This window comes from Helianthus annuus, chromosome 1 (genome assembly GCF_002127325.2).
Source record: "Helianthus annuus cultivar XRQ/B chromosome 1, HanXRQr2.0-SUNRISE, whole genome shotgun sequence".
Taxonomy (NCBI): domain Eukaryota; kingdom Viridiplantae; phylum Streptophyta; class Magnoliopsida; order Asterales; family Asteraceae; genus Helianthus; species Helianthus annuus.
The window spans coordinates 18,728,174-18,745,603 of NC_035433.2; the positions used below are offsets into that span (position 1 = coordinate 18,728,174).

General features: G+C 40.8%; 1 long non-coding RNA gene across 1 annotated transcript; it reads right to left on the reverse strand.

The window, feature by feature from the left end:
• Positions 1-12,766: 12,766 nt before the first annotated feature.
• LOC110935657 lies at positions 12,767-13,900 on the reverse strand. The gene is made up of 2 exons (XR_002589295.2): positions 13,385-13,900; positions 12,767-13,292 (listed from the first exon to the last, which is right to left on the reverse strand). It is a non-coding gene; the product is annotated as an uncharacterized LOC110935657 (long non-coding RNA).
• Between the last annotated feature and the right edge of the window lie 3,530 nt (positions 13,901-17,430).

A 17,430-nucleotide genomic window follows, 5' to 3' on the forward strand; every position in this document is an offset into this window, starting at 1 on the left:
AATTTCTCTGGAAGTTTCAGCTTGTGAGCAATGGTCCCGAACCTTTCCATGATCTCGAACGGTCTAATATATCATGGGTCCAACCTCCCACGCTTTCCAAATCGTACCACGCCTTCCCAAGGCGAGACTCTCATTAAAACCATACCTCCTATCTCAAATTTCAACAGTTTCCGCCACTTATCAGCGCAGCCTTTCTGTCACACCCCCAAAATCCACCTGCGGAGTATCACCGCTTGGGAGCGTGACTGACCAGGATCAAGCCACCAATCATATCGAACATGTAATTAATATCAATTATAATAAATGTAAACCAATCATTCAATATGATAGGTGTTCAAAACATAATCATAGTTTATAAGTATAGCGGAAGCATAAGCACGAAACCCAAAGTATGTAATAAGTTTAAGGGTCATCAAGTTTAGCAAGACATCCACGATCCATGCTCCACAACGACCTGCTCCTCCTTGTGCAAGCTCCAAATATCTAACGACCTGCAAGGCATGTAACAGAAGATCAACAAACTAGTTGAGCGAGTTCACAGTTTACAGTTCAGTAATAGTATAGTGTGAGTAGTAGTATGTTCGTTCGTTATGTCGTATATCGTAATAGTTTCCATCGCGGCCTCCCCGGGCAGGTATGCGAAGATATTAGGGGATGTTCATCCCAAGTATTCTAGACTAGGTTTATCTGTATCGCGGCCTCCCAGGCAGGTGTGCGAAGATTAGTAAGTTTCAGTTCGCGGCCTTCCAAAGGCAGGTGTGCGAAGTCAGTCATAATATCGCGGCCAACCCTTGGCAGGTGTGCGAAGATCAGTTCAATAAGTGTTACTAGTCTAGTCGTAGTTCAATCAGCGGAGTATGTACAATAGTTCATCAAATCACATCACTACGTTCCAGTATAGATAAGTACCAGTAAATAATCAAATCCCAGTCCCACCCTGGGAACCCCATGCCTTGGCTGTGTGAACTCACCTTGGTTTGCTCGGTATGTTATTGCTTCTAGGGTTTATAAATCTCTAAGTCCGTTACACACGACCTAGGATGTGTTGCACATGATACGATGTAAGTGTTTGCATCAAATTAGGGTTTGCAAATCGTTGGCATTCAAGCAGTTGTGTCTTGTGTGTTTATTGTGTACATGATGATATCACATAGAATGTTCACGCATGTAGAATCATACAGTTGCATTCAGTATCATACAATTATACATATACAGAATCATACATCACACAAACAGTTAATCATATTCACATAATTCATGCGTCACGTCTTTGATTTCATAGTTTAGTCTAACGTATTCTTTGTTCATATAACGCACATTATCGTTCATGTAACACACACATGCAATCCCATCCATTCATCTAGTGTCGTCTAATAACCGTATAATATGTGTTTAGCTCAAATAGTCAGTATACAGACACACATAATGTACTCGCACACTTCAAGTCTAGTTAATAAACATGTGCAGCCCATTGTCTAGGCAAGGCCCAATTAGATAAAGCTTAACCCAACCAGCCCAACTAACTCGGACCCTAAGCTTACCATCTATCGAAATTCGGACAAGAAGTGAGGGGGTGAAACTCGGACCAAAGGGTGATTAAACTCGGATAAAGGCTGCCCCCCATTAAACTCGGACTAGGGTGGTGGGCTCAAAACTCGGGTAGGGGTTTGGGGGTTTAAGTTCGGACCAAATACATTATGTATGAAACTCGGACCTCATGATCATCAAGGGTCGGACATTCAATGAACACCCAAACTCGGACCACCAAGGCCCCAAACAAAGTCGGACTTGAATCCATTAGTTAACCTCGGACCTTTTATAATAAACATACTCAGACTATGTTCATTTAAAAGTCGGACACTTAATGGTTATAACAAAATCGGAGCTTAGATGTTTATACATAAACTCGGACCCATGTTTCTTAATAAAAGTCGGACCAACCTATTTCACTAAACTCGGACAAGCTTATCCCCCTAACATAAACTCGGACCTTATGTATGGTTCATAAAGGTCGGGCTGGAGTGTTTTACATATAGGTCGGACCATTATAAGCCATGAAACTCAGACACTAGGTTATATGTAAAAGTCGGACTAGATTTCATATCTCACAAAAACTCAGACTGTTAGTCAACCAAGCGTCGGGCCACAAGTATCGTCAATCGATAGCAGAACATCATTCACATGAATGTCAGTTACGTTCTCTTACAATCAAAACCCTAATTCATACTAATGTAAAATGAAATCAATCATCAACAATTTCTACAAATCAATCATTTAGATCATCAAGCAATGGTTATACAACAATCAACATCAGTACACAGAAATCAGGATTCAATAACACCAAATCATTACATGTGGAACTAGGGTTTACATGAATCACAAGAATCAAGGATTAATAACAATCAAACAATCACAAATAATGATTAAACAATTACCTTGATTCGATTCTAGATGGATTGGCAATCAAACTTGATGCGAAAGACTTGTGAATCCAAGAATGATGAGAAAGTGGTTGTAGAGAGGATTAGGGAATGTGGGTGTACGTGTTTTGATTCTTGTGATGATTAGTGAATGATTTGTGAAATAGATTAGGGTTAAGTATGGTTTAATTTTCACTAATTACTCTATACACCCTGAATTACTATATTTTACACAAGTACACCATCTCATAACAATTTCACAATTCCACCACCAAGTTCACATATTTGACAAGTCTTTCACAATTAACACATAACCATGCATAATCACACAATACACTTCATTGTATCAAAACGTATACAATTCTATAGCAATCAATTGTGCAACTAAACAGCTAAACAATACATGAACGTGCAATAAATGCGAAATAGAAATCTTGGAAATTCGAGTTGTCACATTATCCCCAACTTAAAAGAAATTTCGTCCCGAAATTTGGTACGCACTCACTGAGGAAGCTAGGTAAGCTGTAGCGTTTACTGGTTTTCCTGGGGTGTCACATCATCCCCCCGTTGATTTGGAATTTCGTCCCGAAATTCAGTAGTAGTAGCTTCAGCCTCAGTAGTGGTTGCATTGGTTCCGAATAACTAGGGGTACTTTTCTTTCATTTGGTCTTCGCGTTCCCAGGTGTACTCTGGGCCACGTCGGGAGTTCCAACGAACTCGAACAAGAGGGATTCTCTTGTGTTTGAGGACCTTAACATCCCGGTCCGTGATTTCAACTGGTTCCTCGACGAACTGCAACCGCTCGTCGATGGTGAGTTCCTTAAAAGGAATTATGAGGGTCTCATCTGACAGGCACTTCTTCAGATTCGACACGTGAAATACATTGTGAACTGCACCGAGTTCAGCTGGTAGGTTCAGTCTGTAGGCTACTGGGCCTATTCTTTCAGTGATTTCGAACGGTCCAACATACCGTGGGGTTGAGTTTTGCCTCGTTTACCAAAACGAACCACACCCTTCCAGGGTGAGACTTTAAGTAAAACCCGGTCCCCGACCTGAAATTCCAACGGTTTCTTACGCTTATCCGCGTATGATTTCTGACGGTCGCGTGCTGCCGCCATGCGTTGTCGTATTTGTGCAATCTTTTCTGTGGCGTCCACTACAATCTCTAGACCCGTAATCTGACTATCCCCCACCTCTGCCCAACAGAGAGGTGACCGGCATTTACGTCCGTACAATGCCTCGAATGGAGCGGCTTGAATGCTGGTGTGGTAACTGTTATTGTACGAAAACTCCACTAAAAGGGAGGTGCTTTTCCCATCTGTAGCCGAAAACGATAACACAAGCCCGAAACATGTCTTCTAGAGTTTGAATCGTGCGCTCAGACTGCCCATCCGTCTGAGGATGATACGCTGTGCTCATGTCTAATCGTGAGCCGAAAGATTTGTGCATCGCTTGCCATAGTTCTGACGTGCATCGTGCATCCCGATCCGAAATGATGGAGGTGGGCACCCCGTGCCTCGAAACAACTTCTTTAAGATAGATGTCTGCGAGGGTGGAGAACTTATCCGTTTCCTTTATAGCCAGGAAGTGTGCAGACTTGGTGAGTCGATCCACGATCACCCATATGGTATCATTCCCACGCTGAGATCTAGGTAGGCTTGTAACGAAATCCATGGAAATTTCTTCCCATTTCCATTGCGGTATCGTGGGTTGCTGAAGTAGGCCCGCTGGTTTCTGGTATTCCACCTTGACTCTCGCACAGGTCAAGCACTTGCCAACGTAAGTAGATGTGGGCCTTCATGCTAGGCCACCAATATGTTGTTTTGATATCGTGGTACATTTTATCCGACCCTGGGTGTACCGAGTAGCGAGACTTGTGCGCTTCGCCCATCACAAGCTCTCGTAGACCGCCATAAAGTGGGACCCAAATACGCCCCGTTACATAGTAGGCGCCGTCTTCCTTTTGTTCCATTCGTTGCCTTGAATCGCGTAAGGCTTCAGCTTTGACGTTTTCGGGTTTCAATGCTTCTATCTGAGCAGCTCGTATCTGTGCAGGAAGACTGGACTGAATTGTAAGCTGTAGCGCTCGCACGCGCTTAGGTAAGGTGTCCTTTCGACTGAGGGCGTCGGCCACAACATTGGCCTTGCCTGGATGATACTTGATGGCGCATTCGTAGTCGTTCAGTAGTTCAACCCATCTCCGTTGACGCATGTTCAAATCCTTTTGCTTAAGGATATGCTCGAGACTCCTGTGATCGGTGTAAATCGTGCACCTGGTACCGTACAGGTAGTGTCGCCATATCTTAAGCGCGAAAACAACAGCTCCCAGCTCTAAATCGTGCGTCGTGTAGTTCCGTTCATGAACCTTAAGTTGTCGCGAAGCGTAGGCAATAACTTTATCCCGTTGCATCAATACGCAACCAAGCCCCTGTATCGATGCGTCGCAATAGACCACAAAATCGTCTGTGCCCTCTGGCAATGAGAGAATAGGTGCACTGCAAAGCCTATCCTTTAAGTACTGAAAAGCGGTTTCCTGGGAATCTCCCCAACGGTAGGTGACACCTTCCTGTGTCAGCATAGTAAGCGGCTGCGCGATCTTCGAAAAGTCTTTAATAAACCGTCTGCAATACCCCGCCAAACCCAAGAATTGGCGTATTTCCGTCGGTGTACGCGGTGCAGGCCAGTTCCTGATCGAATCTACCTTGGATGGATCGACATGAATCCCATCCCTGTTCACCACATGGCCTAAGAAGTGGACTTCACGAAGCCAGAAGTCGCATTTTGAAAACTTTGCGTACAGTTGCTCCTTTCGAAGAAGTTCCAAGATAAGACGTAAGTGCTGCTCGTGCTCCTCCTGACTCTTGGAGTAGATTAGAATGTCGTCGATGAAGACAATGACGAACATGTCAAGATAGGGTTTGCACACCCTGTTCGTAAGGTCCATAAATACGGCAGGTGCGCTCAATAATATCAAACCATCCATCATATCAAACATAAAGTATAGTAGTTAAAATAATTCATAAAACCCAATACAATTGATGTTCAAACCAAACTTTGTTTGAGTAGCGGAAACATAATCATGAAAACCCAAAATAAGTTATAAGTTCAAATATCGTTCATTGCGTCTCCTCGTCCTAACACGAAAACTCGACCTCTTGCCTCGTTGCCATTGTTGTTGTTGTTTCCCCCGTTGCCCTGGTTATTGTCGTGGTTCTGATTCTGGTTCAACTGAGGACAATCGCGTTTGTAATGACCTTCTGCCCCACACTGGAAACATCCCCGGTTTCCACGCTGTGGTTGCTGCTGCTGGTTCTGTGGAGCTGGCGGTGGGAGTTGCTGGTTCTGATTTGCTGGCCGTGAGCTTCTACAATCCTTAGCCTCATGACCCATCTTGAGGCATCTTTGACAACGTTCCCTGCGACATCTTCCGCTGTGGTGTCTGTTGCACTTATTACACAGTGGGTGAATTCCCCGATATCCACCCTGCCCCTGACTGCCAGATGATTGCTGACTCGAATTCTGGTAGTCATTTGTCTTGCGCTGCTGAGACTGAACAGAAACCGATCCCTTGCTGGAATCCCCCTCCCATTTCCTCTTGTTGTCACTGGGAGTAGCAGAAGTGGTGACAGCAGCAGTGGTAGTCTTGACACGTTTTGGCAGCCTGTTCTGATCCACTGCCTGATCTGTAATACGATGAGCAAGGCGCTGAATAGCCTGGATATTATAAAGATTAGCCGATGTCACATGGCTCTGGATCTCTGGCGCCAAACCCTTGAGATACAACTCAATACGTTTCACTGGAGGGTCCACCATAGTTGGGCATAGCACGGCCAGTTCATTCGACCGTTTGGTGTAGGCTTCGATCTCTGACCCAACCATTTTCAAGTGATACAGTTCATCTTCCAGCTTGTGAATGTCTTCACGAGTGCAGTATTCCCTTTTGATCAATTCCTTGAAATCATTCCAAGGGGTGGCGTTAGCAGCTGCCAACCCTAGGATCTGTACTTGCGCGTTCCACCAAGTCAACGCGATTCCTTCCAAAGTGCCAGTGGCGTACTTAACCCTGCGAGCCTCAGGGCATTCACACATTTCGAACACGGATTCTAGCTTCTCGAACCAATGGAGGAGTCCCACTGCCCCCTCGGTGCCACTGAATGAGCTTGGACGACAGTCCATGAAGTTCTTGAAAGTGCAGACAGGTTGCTGTGCGTGCTGACCTATTGTGTACGAATAGGACAAAGTTAAATACGAGAGTTAACGTAGGATCTAAGGATCCTAGTGTGAGTCTATACTGCAGGGTATACTACCTGCTTGAGCAGCTGCAAGTGCCGCAGCAACTTGAGCTTGAACGAGAGCCTCTAGCTGGGCTTGAGACATGTTAATTCGTCCGGCCATTGATCTTCACATCAAAGGCAACATAAGTGAGAAAGGTTCGCGAATAGTGCGATGACAGAAGAGTGTAAGCACATAGGTGTTCTCAAGCAATAACAAGTAGTGAGCCAAGTAATGTAAGCATACTACGAGCAAAATTCTATGCAGTTCTAGCAAGCAGGTAATAAACATAAACCTTATTACCTAGGATGTCGAGTCTTGCACGTGGAGCGAAGCGTCGTTGTGGATCGTTGAGAGCACTGTTCTGGTTATAGTCTGGTTTTAATAAAAACGTTTTCCCATATTAAAACCAAGTTCTCTATAACCAATGGCTCTGATACCAATCTGTCACACCCCCAAAATCCACCTGCGGAGTATCACCGCTTGGGAGCGTGACTGACCAGGATCAAGCCACCAATCATATCGAACATGTAATTAATATCAATTATAATAAATGTAAACCAATCATTCAATATGATAGGTGTTCAAAACATAATCATAGTTTATAAGTATAGCGGAAGCATAAGCACGAAACCCAAAGTATGTAATAAGTTTAAGGGTCATCAAGTTTAGCAAAACATCCACGATCCATGCTCCACAACGACCTGCTCCTCCTTGTGCAAGCTCCAAATATCTAACGACCTGCAAGGCATGTAACAGAAGATCAACAAACTAGTTGAGCGAGTTCACAGTTTACAGTTCAGTAATAGTATAGTGTGAGTAGTAGTATGTTCGTTCGTTATGTCGTATATCGTAATAGTTTCCATCGCGGCCTCCCCGGGCAGGTATGCGAAGATATTAGGGGATGTTCATCCCAAGTATTCTAGACTAGGTTTATCTGTATCGCGGCCTCCCAGGCAGGTGTGCGAAGATTAGTAAGTTTCAGTTCGCGGCCTTCCAAAGGCAGGTGTGCGAAGTCAGTCATAATATCGCGGCCAACCCTTGGCAGGTATGCGAAGATCAGTTCAATAAGTGTTACTAGTCTAGTCGTAGTTCAATCAGCGGAGTATGTACAATAGTTCATCAAATCACATCACTACGTTCCAGTATAGATAAGTACCAGTAAATAATCAAATCCCAGTCCTACCGTGGGAACCCCATGCCTTGGCTGTGTGAACTCACCTTGGTTTGCTCGGTATGTTATTGCTTCTAGGGTTTATAAATCTCTAAGTCCGTTACACACGACCTAGGATGTGTTGCACATGATACGATGTAGGTGTTTGCATCAAATTAGGGTTTGCAAATCGTTGGCATTCAAGCAGTTGTGTCTTGTGTGTTTATTGTGTACATGATGATATCACATAGAATGTTCACGCATGTAGAATCATACAGTTGCATTCAGTATCATACAATTATACATATACAGAATCATACATCACACAAACAGTTAATCATATTCACATAATTCATGCGTCACGTCTTTGATTTCATAGTTTAGTCTAACGTATTCTTTGTTCATATAACGCACATTATCGTTCATGTAACACACACATGCAATCCCATCCATTCATCTAGTGTCGTCTAATAACCGTATAATATGTGTTTAGCTCAAATAGTCAGTATACAGACACACATAATGTACTCGCACACTTCAAGTCTAGTTAATAAACATGTGCAGCCCATTGTCTAGGCAAGGCCCAATCAGATAAAGCTTAACCCAACCAGCCCAACTAACTCGGACCCTAAGCTTACCATCTATCGAAATTCGGACAAGAAGTGAGGGGGTGAAACTCGGACCAAAGGGTGATTAAACTCGGATAAAGGCTGCCCCCCATTAAACTCGGACTAGGGTGGTGGGCTCAAAACTCGGGTAGGGGTTTGGGGGTTTAAGTTCGGACCAAATACATTATGTATGAAACTCGGACCTCATGATCATCAAGGGTCGGACATTCAATGAACACCCAAACTCGGACCACCAAGGCCCCAAACAAAGTCGGACTTGAATCCATTAGTTAACCTCGGACCTTTTATAATTAACATACTCGGACTATGTTCATTTAAAAGTCGGACACTTAATGGTTATAACAAAATCGGAGCTTAGATGTTTATACATAAACTCGGACCCATGTTTCTTAATAAAAGTCGGACCAACCTATTTCACTAAACTCGGACAAGCTTATCCCCCTAACATAAACTCGGACCTTATGTATGGTTCATAAAGGTCGGGCTGGAGTGTTTTACATATAGGTCGGACCATTATAAGCCATGAAACTCAGACACTAGGTTATATGTAAAAGTCGGACTAGATTTCATATCTCACAAAAACTCAGACTGTTAGTCAACCAAGCGTCGGGCCACAAGTATCGTCAATCGATAGCAGAACATCATTCACATGAATGTCAGTTACGTTCTCTTACAATCAAAACCCTAATTCATACTAATGTAAAATGAAATCAATCATCAACAATTTCTACAAATCAATCATTTAGATCATCAAGCAATGGTTATACAACAATCAACATCAGTACACAGAAATCAGGATTCAATAACACCAAATCATTACATGTGGAACTAGGGTTTACATGAATCACAAGAATCAAGGATTAATAACAATCAAACAATCACAAACAATGATTAAACAATTACCTTGATTCGATTCTAGATGGATTGGAAATCAAACTTGATGCGAAAGACTTGTGAATCCAAGAATGATGAGAAAGTGGTTGTAGAGAGGATTAGGGAATGTGGGTGTACGTGTTTTGATTCTTGTGATGATTAGTGAATGATTTGTGAAAGAGATTAGGGTTAAGTATGGTTTAATTTTCACTAATTACTCTATACACCCTGAATTACTATATTTTACACAAGTACACCATCTCATAACAATTTCACAATTCCACCACCAAGTTCACATATTTGACAAGTCTTTCACAATTAACACATAACCATGCATAATCACACAATACACTTCATTGTATCAAAACGTATACAATTCTATAGCAATCAATTGTGCAACTAAACAGCTAAACAATACATGAACGTGCAATAAATGCGAAATAGAAATCTTGGAAATTCGAGTTGTCACACTTTCTGTATACCACATGTTGACTTGATACGTCCACGTATCTGAACAATCTTGCCTATAATTTCCTGAATCAACTTGGGACCAATAAATCGTTTATCTTCAGTCTCCGCCCAACACGAAGGGGGGACCGATACTTACATTCATATAAAGCTTCACATGAGGCGGCCTAAATGGCGGTGTGATAAATATTATTGTAGGAAAAATTCACTATGGGCAAGTGAGTATTCCAACTTTTCATCAAAGTTCATCACACAAGCACATAACATACCCACCATAGTCTGCATCGTTCGTTTACTCTGGCCGTTCGTCCGAGGGAGAAATGGCGTACTAAGGTTCAACCAAGACTCATACGCCTTCTGAAATGTCTGCCATACCCTTGGCACAGAATGTCACACCCCGAAATTATCAGAGCTGGCGTGACTGGACTGGTATCTTCATTGCACAGCGGAAGCAAATAAGCTAAGACTTCTAGAAAATGAACGCCCACTAAGTAATCGGATCTCCAATGGTTTGCCTATTCCAACCGTGCCATAGTTTCTGAAAAGTAACCTGAGAAAGAAACATGCGAAAAAGTCAACATAAAGTTGAGTGAGTTCATAGTTTGTAAAAGATTTAAAATAAATCTTTTGAATAACCGGTTTGTGAAATAATGTTGAGAAAACGAATTTAGCAATCATTTTCTTGCGAAGTTATATGGAAACTTTGTAATTGAAACGCATTATGTTCGTGAAACCATGTATTTGAAAACTCTTGTATTTGTAATGTTCGTATAACCGTCAATGCCCACCCTGACTTTGACTTCATGCCCGCATAATCCTATGCTTTGAATTTGTATAAAACATAGTATGTAATTTGTAAATTCCCGGTATGAAAAGCATTTATGAACAAATTAAATTATGGTTTAGCAAGGAGATTAAAAATGTGAAAGCATAGGGGCACTCGAATGAGTAGGCTTATACCCTTGTCGATTTTCCTCGACTGTGTCGATTAACCTCGACTGGGTCAATTTACCTTGACTGTGTTGATTACCCTCGACTGTGTCGATTCACCTCGACTGTGTCGATTCACCTCGACTGTGTCGATTCACCTCGACTGTGTCGATTCACCTCGACTGTGTCGATTCACCTCGACTGTGTCGATTCACCTCGACTGGGACACCGAAGCACTCAAGTGGTCACAAGTACCATGAGTGGGGTTCGGCCGTACCCGTTAGATCTAACCTTCGTCCCTAATTAAGAATTTATGGGGTTTCAAATTTAATCTATTCTCACATGATTTAATAGTTTAATTCATACCGTTTAAACATTCGTAACATGTATTTTACCCCAGCCTCTATGGCTGAACCTCCCCAGCCTCTAAGGCTACCTCCCTAGTCCCTCTATATTATCACCAGACGATTAATCCCTAGTCATGAAAATCATTCACATTTCGATAATACGCAATTGTTTTGTAAAAACCGGTATATTTAGTATAATCCATTCGTAAACCATTTGAGTTCCTCGAAATCCATTCGTAATATGATTTAGAAATACGAGTTTTTTGTTCGTTCAAAACTTTGTATGTTCTTGCAAAACGTGCATGTCTTTCCAACCCCGAAAACATTGATAGTAATGTAAAACAGTAAAAAGTTAGGGTTATGAACTCACCTGGATTGCCTTGTGCGAAGCTAGCTAATTATGACTTCATGATGTCGTTTCCTAGACTTGACTTGCTAGCGTGCATTCTACAATATTCCTAACACGGAATACCTAATAAGTTTCTAAGTAAACGTAGTAAATAAACTACGTGTCACCGAGCTCTACCGAATCATTAATCGAACGACTCCATGGTAAGATGTTAGCTTAAATGAAAATGACTAAGTTATATGCCTTAAGTCTCGTTTGATACCGTTAATAATTTACTAAGTCTAGAAAGTGCTTAGTTTTTGAGAAATTCGACATATATAAATATTTATACAAAAATATCAATATATCGACAATATAATGTTAGTCGTTCCGAGAAGTCGTATGTGTATAAAAAGGATATTTATACGAAAATAATATATGACAAACTCGTATTATATATCTCGTATGATATTTATTAAAGTATACGTATATGCCGTTTAGGCGTTTGAAGTGAATATAAAAAGTTATATTCATTTTATAAAAGAATCGTCGAGTTGTTGAATGTTTGACATAAATAGACAAACCATATCTATTTTGTAAAAGAAGTCGTGTTATACGATGTTTGAAATAAATATATAAGTTATATTCGTGTCGTTTAATACTTCAAATATATAAACTATATTTATTTTAGTAACACAATCGTCGTGTCGTTCGATATTTGAAAAAGTATATAAACTATATTTAAGTATATAAAAGAACCGTCGTCTTGTTTGATGTTCGAATCTAACATATAAACTATATTTATTTGTAATAACGAGTTCGGGTTATCGTCGTTTAAAACAATATAAGTAATTATATTGATTTTATAAAAGCGAATCCGTGTTGTTGGATATTTGATGTAAATAGATAAGCTATATCTATTTTTATAAAAGGAATTCGAGTCGTTTGATATTGAAATAAATATATACTATATTGATTTTATAAAAGAATTGTCGAAATTTTCATAGTTTAAAATAAGTATAATAACTATATTAATTATTGTAAATAATATCCGAATCGTCGTTCATTAGGTATTTGAAAATAAATATAAGGGTTACTATATTTATTTTATAAAAAAAAAACACTTCGCGTTATTGACGTTTATTGTAGATAATAAAGTGTCGTTGAAATAATATGTACACTTGTATGGGTTTTCTTAAAAGTCGCTTGATGTTGACAGTTGCCGTTTAAACATGTTTTGTTTTCGGGTTTTCTTGAAAAACGGACAGAGTTTCCTCTGTTTTTGGGACGCCCCGACAACACAAGTTGTCGTTATTTTTCAAAATTCAACAATTTTTCAATCATCAATAATTTTTCAATCATCAATATCTATATATTTTTATAAAAACGACAAAATGTAACTAAATACTAATCTGAACCGGTTCGAGCTCGTTTCACGAAATTAATAAAACTATATAAATTCAAATTAATTCGCCGTTAAACTTTACCAAATCCCCATGTCGAAAACGCCGAACGTGTTGACCGAATTGACCGAGTCAACTGGGTTGACCGAGCTGACTTAGCGCGTTGACCAGGTTTGACCAAGTCGACTCACCGAGTTGACTTGGTTTGACCGAGGTGAATGAGTTGACTCAGTTAACCGAGTCCACCCGAAGCATGAACCGCGACACGAGCCGATCCAAAACCTGCACCGTTGAACCATGTGACTTCGTTGCCTGGTTTTGACCAAGAACCCGAACCACTGAATCTGAACCACCTTCGAACCCGCTGACCCGAAACCCGAACTAAAGTTGCGGACCTGTGACCGAGTTTGACTGAAACCCGAACCCTTGAATCTGAACCCGAAGCTGAAAAAAAAGACCCGACCTGAAACTTGAACCGATCTCGAACAAACGAACAGCATTAACATCACTATTCATAATCTTTCAGAAGACAAGAGATGAAGAAAAAAAACGGGATTTTACCGGTGAAATTCGCCAGATAAAGACATGGACCGCCGGTCCTTGTCGCCGACCGCCGGACCGGGTCTCGGACCACCGGGTCGAGTCTCGACCGCCGGACCGAGTTGCCTACCACCGCTGCCGCTGCTGCTGAGCTCCGCCATCCCTCGTTCTCTCTCCTCCTGTCTCTCTCTCCTCTCCCCTGGTTTCACCGTCGCTCACCACCACCCGACAGTGGTGGTGGTGGTCTCTTTTGAGGAAGCTTAAAGATGGTGTGTGATGGAGAGGTCACCGGTGATAGAACAGAAAGCGAGAAGGGGAAGGGGTTCCGGGTGCGTGTGGGTGTGGGTGTCGGACTACCAGCTGTCGCCGGCAAGGAGATCGATCAGAGGTGGGGGGTTTTGTTTGTATGCGTGTGTGGTTGGGCGGAATTACAGCCGGACTTCCGGCTCCGATCATCAGACAAGAGGGAGAGGGGAAAGATTTGAGGTGTCTGGTTATTTGTTTGGTAGTCGAAGAAGGAGAGCAGAGAAGGAATTCTCTTGTTGGTTGTTGGGTTTGAAGATGACCCAAAATTGGGATCAGGTGCCTATATATTTAGGTGAATCTCTAGTGGGCTTGGGCTTGGGCCAAGGCCCACAAGCCCAATATCGTGTTTAAGTGGACCGCTAGTCCTACGAACCCGTTAACGCACCCGATTATCGTAAAACGTAGTAATTCTTTATTTTAGGGTCGAAATATATATATAAATATATATATATATATATATATATATAGTGTCGATAATCGTTAGTAATCGCGTATGTTTGTCTGTTTCGTTAAAAATCGCGTGAATGCCTCGTGCCATTTCTGATCCGTTTTTCGATCCGGTTTCGACTACGGATATAAAATTTTAATTACGGAGCTAAAATATATCGTAAAAATTTAATATTTGTCAGCGTTGTCAGTATTTTGTATGGTATCAGTTCGTTGTCGCGTAATATTCAGAAGGTTCTCCGTAAATCACCATACGCGCACTGTATAGTCGAATAAACGTTCCTGGGCACTCCAAGGGCCTGATTAAGTTAATCTATGTCTTAAACAATATTTATTATCACGTTAATCGCCCATTAATCTCGTAATTAAGGGTCGTAAACCACCGGTTGTCACATTCTCCCCCTGTTACAGAAATTTCGTCCTCGAAATTTAGACTATGTTATCTCCTCATAATTGTGTTGTTCGCAGGTAAGTCCGAATAATAACAAAGTGAATGACCGCGTAACCGAAACAAGACTTATTCGAATCATGTGAATTTAATGACATTCCTTCGCAATAGGAATCCCAACGGTTTAAAAGAAATGTGTTTCAAAAGTTGATGTTATATGAAACAAGATGTATAGATACAGTCACCAGTGCGACTAAGTTAGCAAGGATCCAACAATGATCAGGAACTTCGACAAATCGAATTCCATATGAACATTTACAACATGTAAATGAATTCTAGAAGCAATAACATCCACTAAATGGAACTTAGAATCAACAATCTCAAATGTAATAGTTTGCATGAAACGCTCGATCGTGATCAGCACAAGCTGCAAGTTATATCGACACCACAAGGTGTCGCAATGAATGAAACAGTTCAATAACAGGGGGGATCGAACAAGTATCACCTGTGTTTTGCAGTCAATTGAAAGCGTAATGAAGTAAATATAAAAATTTGTTTCTAACAACATCATAGGATTCTCAATTGAAATTTGAACATCAAAGAAATAATGTTTTCGAGCGAAGACGAAGAAGCAATGAATATCTCAAAACATTTGATCGATGTTGAAAGGACCGTTAGGAGGTACACCGGAATATGCAATGAATTTTGTGTACCATCGTCTTAACACACGATTGTGTTAAGGCTGCTTTAATATGATAATTCAAAGCGGATTTAAAATAAATCAATAAATAAATATTTAAATCCTTGCATGATATATGTGAATGAGTTTAGCGCAAGCTTCAAATAAGTGAAAACACCATCACAAGGTGTCGAAATCAACAAACAATTTAATGGAGTCGAATGCCAACTAAGTTTACTTCGACTTGAAACAAATGAAACACTTGTTAAAACGAATCTGAATATGATGATTTCAATACATCGTATGGTGCTTTGAATTAAATATATGTAATGGACAAGTTCAAACAATTGAACTTGGTTTCGACGCAATCCGACAATGAATACATGTATCGAAAAGAAATCTTTCGGCATGGTCGCAACGAAAAACCATGTAAGCAACTTGAAAGAAAGGAAATTTCAAGAAAATGTGTTGACTTGATAACAAAGAGCCAACAGTCACAATAATGCGAGTCATTCGAATCACAATTCAATAATTAGGTTTACAAAAGCAATATTTGAACTTTGAATAAACGCTTATTCGGAACGAAACCACATGCATAACAAACGATGCGTTCATGACATACAAATTTTCAAGAAATGAAGCAATTGAGAATTCGCTAAATGATAGAATCGATCGTGATACAATAACCATTAAGAGGAGTAGAGATACCAAAATCTACTCAGTAAATGCAAAAGTTGAAATTTCAATAAAAGAAATTTGAGGACTTTACCTGGGGTTGCGTGTGATGACCGGTTGTTAGTTGACATTACCATGGAATGTCGAACATAGCGTACTCGTTGTTAATAAGATAGGGGGAGTACGAAGGCATGCGTCTTCTCCTTAGCATGACCCGTGTCGTTGCAGGATCGCGTGCTAAGCCGCCTCTTCCTGATCGATAGTCCTCTTGCTGACAGGAATCAAGCGTCGTCATTGAATTGCGCCATCGTGTCTTTTCAAAGGCCTCGCCTCGATAGTCGTATGTGTCGTACTTCAACCTCCGTTGATGTATAGCTTAAGTTTCACGTATACCTGTGCGCTAGCGTGACGTTTCGCGTAGATTGTGATGTACTCCGACATCCGTTGACGTAAAATTTGAGTTTCATGTATTCTCGTGCACTAGCGTTTCGTTATGCATAGGCTGCCTGCTCGGGAAGTTAAAATATCATAGTCAATATGGATAACAGTGTGTGCCCGAGTTAATATTCGTGGTTCCTATGTAATGACCTTTAATGAACTTTAACATAAGTTTCCGAAGGTCTTAAATGCATGTTCCCTAAACTCTCAGAGTTTTGTTACTGTATGTAATTGTTTTATGCACCGTGTGTAAAACACCACTTTAGTGTATGTTTGAAAACAACATTTTGACTATTTGTATTCGAGTACTAGGCGTTCTGTCACACCCCGAAATTATCAGAGCTGGCGTGACTGGACTGGTATCTTCATTGCACAGTGGAAGCAAATAAGCTAAGACTTCTAGAAAATGAATGCCCACTAAGTAATCGGATCTCCAATGGTTTGCCTATTCCAACCGTGCCATAGTTTCTGAAAAATAACCTGAGAAAGAAACATGCGAAAAAGTCAACATAAAGTTGGGCGAGTTCAGAGTTTGTAAAAGATTTAAAATAAATCCTTTGAATAACCGGTTTGTGAAATAATATTGAGAAAACGAATTTAGCAATCATTTTCTTGCCAAGTTATATGGAAACTTTGTAATTGAAACGCATTATGTTCGTAAAACCATGTATTTGAAAACTCTTGTATTTGTAATGTTCGTATAACCGTCAATGCCCACCCTGACTTTGACTTCATGCCCGCATAATCCTATGCTTTGAATTTGTATAAAACATGGTATGTAATTTGTAAATTCCCGGTATGAAAAGCATTTATGAACAAATTAAATTAAGGTTTGGCAAGGAGATTAAACATGTGAAAGCATAGGGGGCACTCGAATGAGTAGGCTTATACCCTTGTCGAGTTTCCTCGACCGTGTCGATTAACCTCGACTGTGTCAATTTACCTTGACTGTGTCGATTACCCTCGACTGTGGTGATTCACCTCGACTGGGACACCGAAGCACTCAAGTGGTCACAAGTACCATGAGTGGGGTTCGGTCGTACTCGTTAGATCTAACCTTTGTCCCTAATTAAGAATTTATGGCGTTTCAAATTTAATCTATGCTCACATGATTTAATAGTTTAATTCATACCG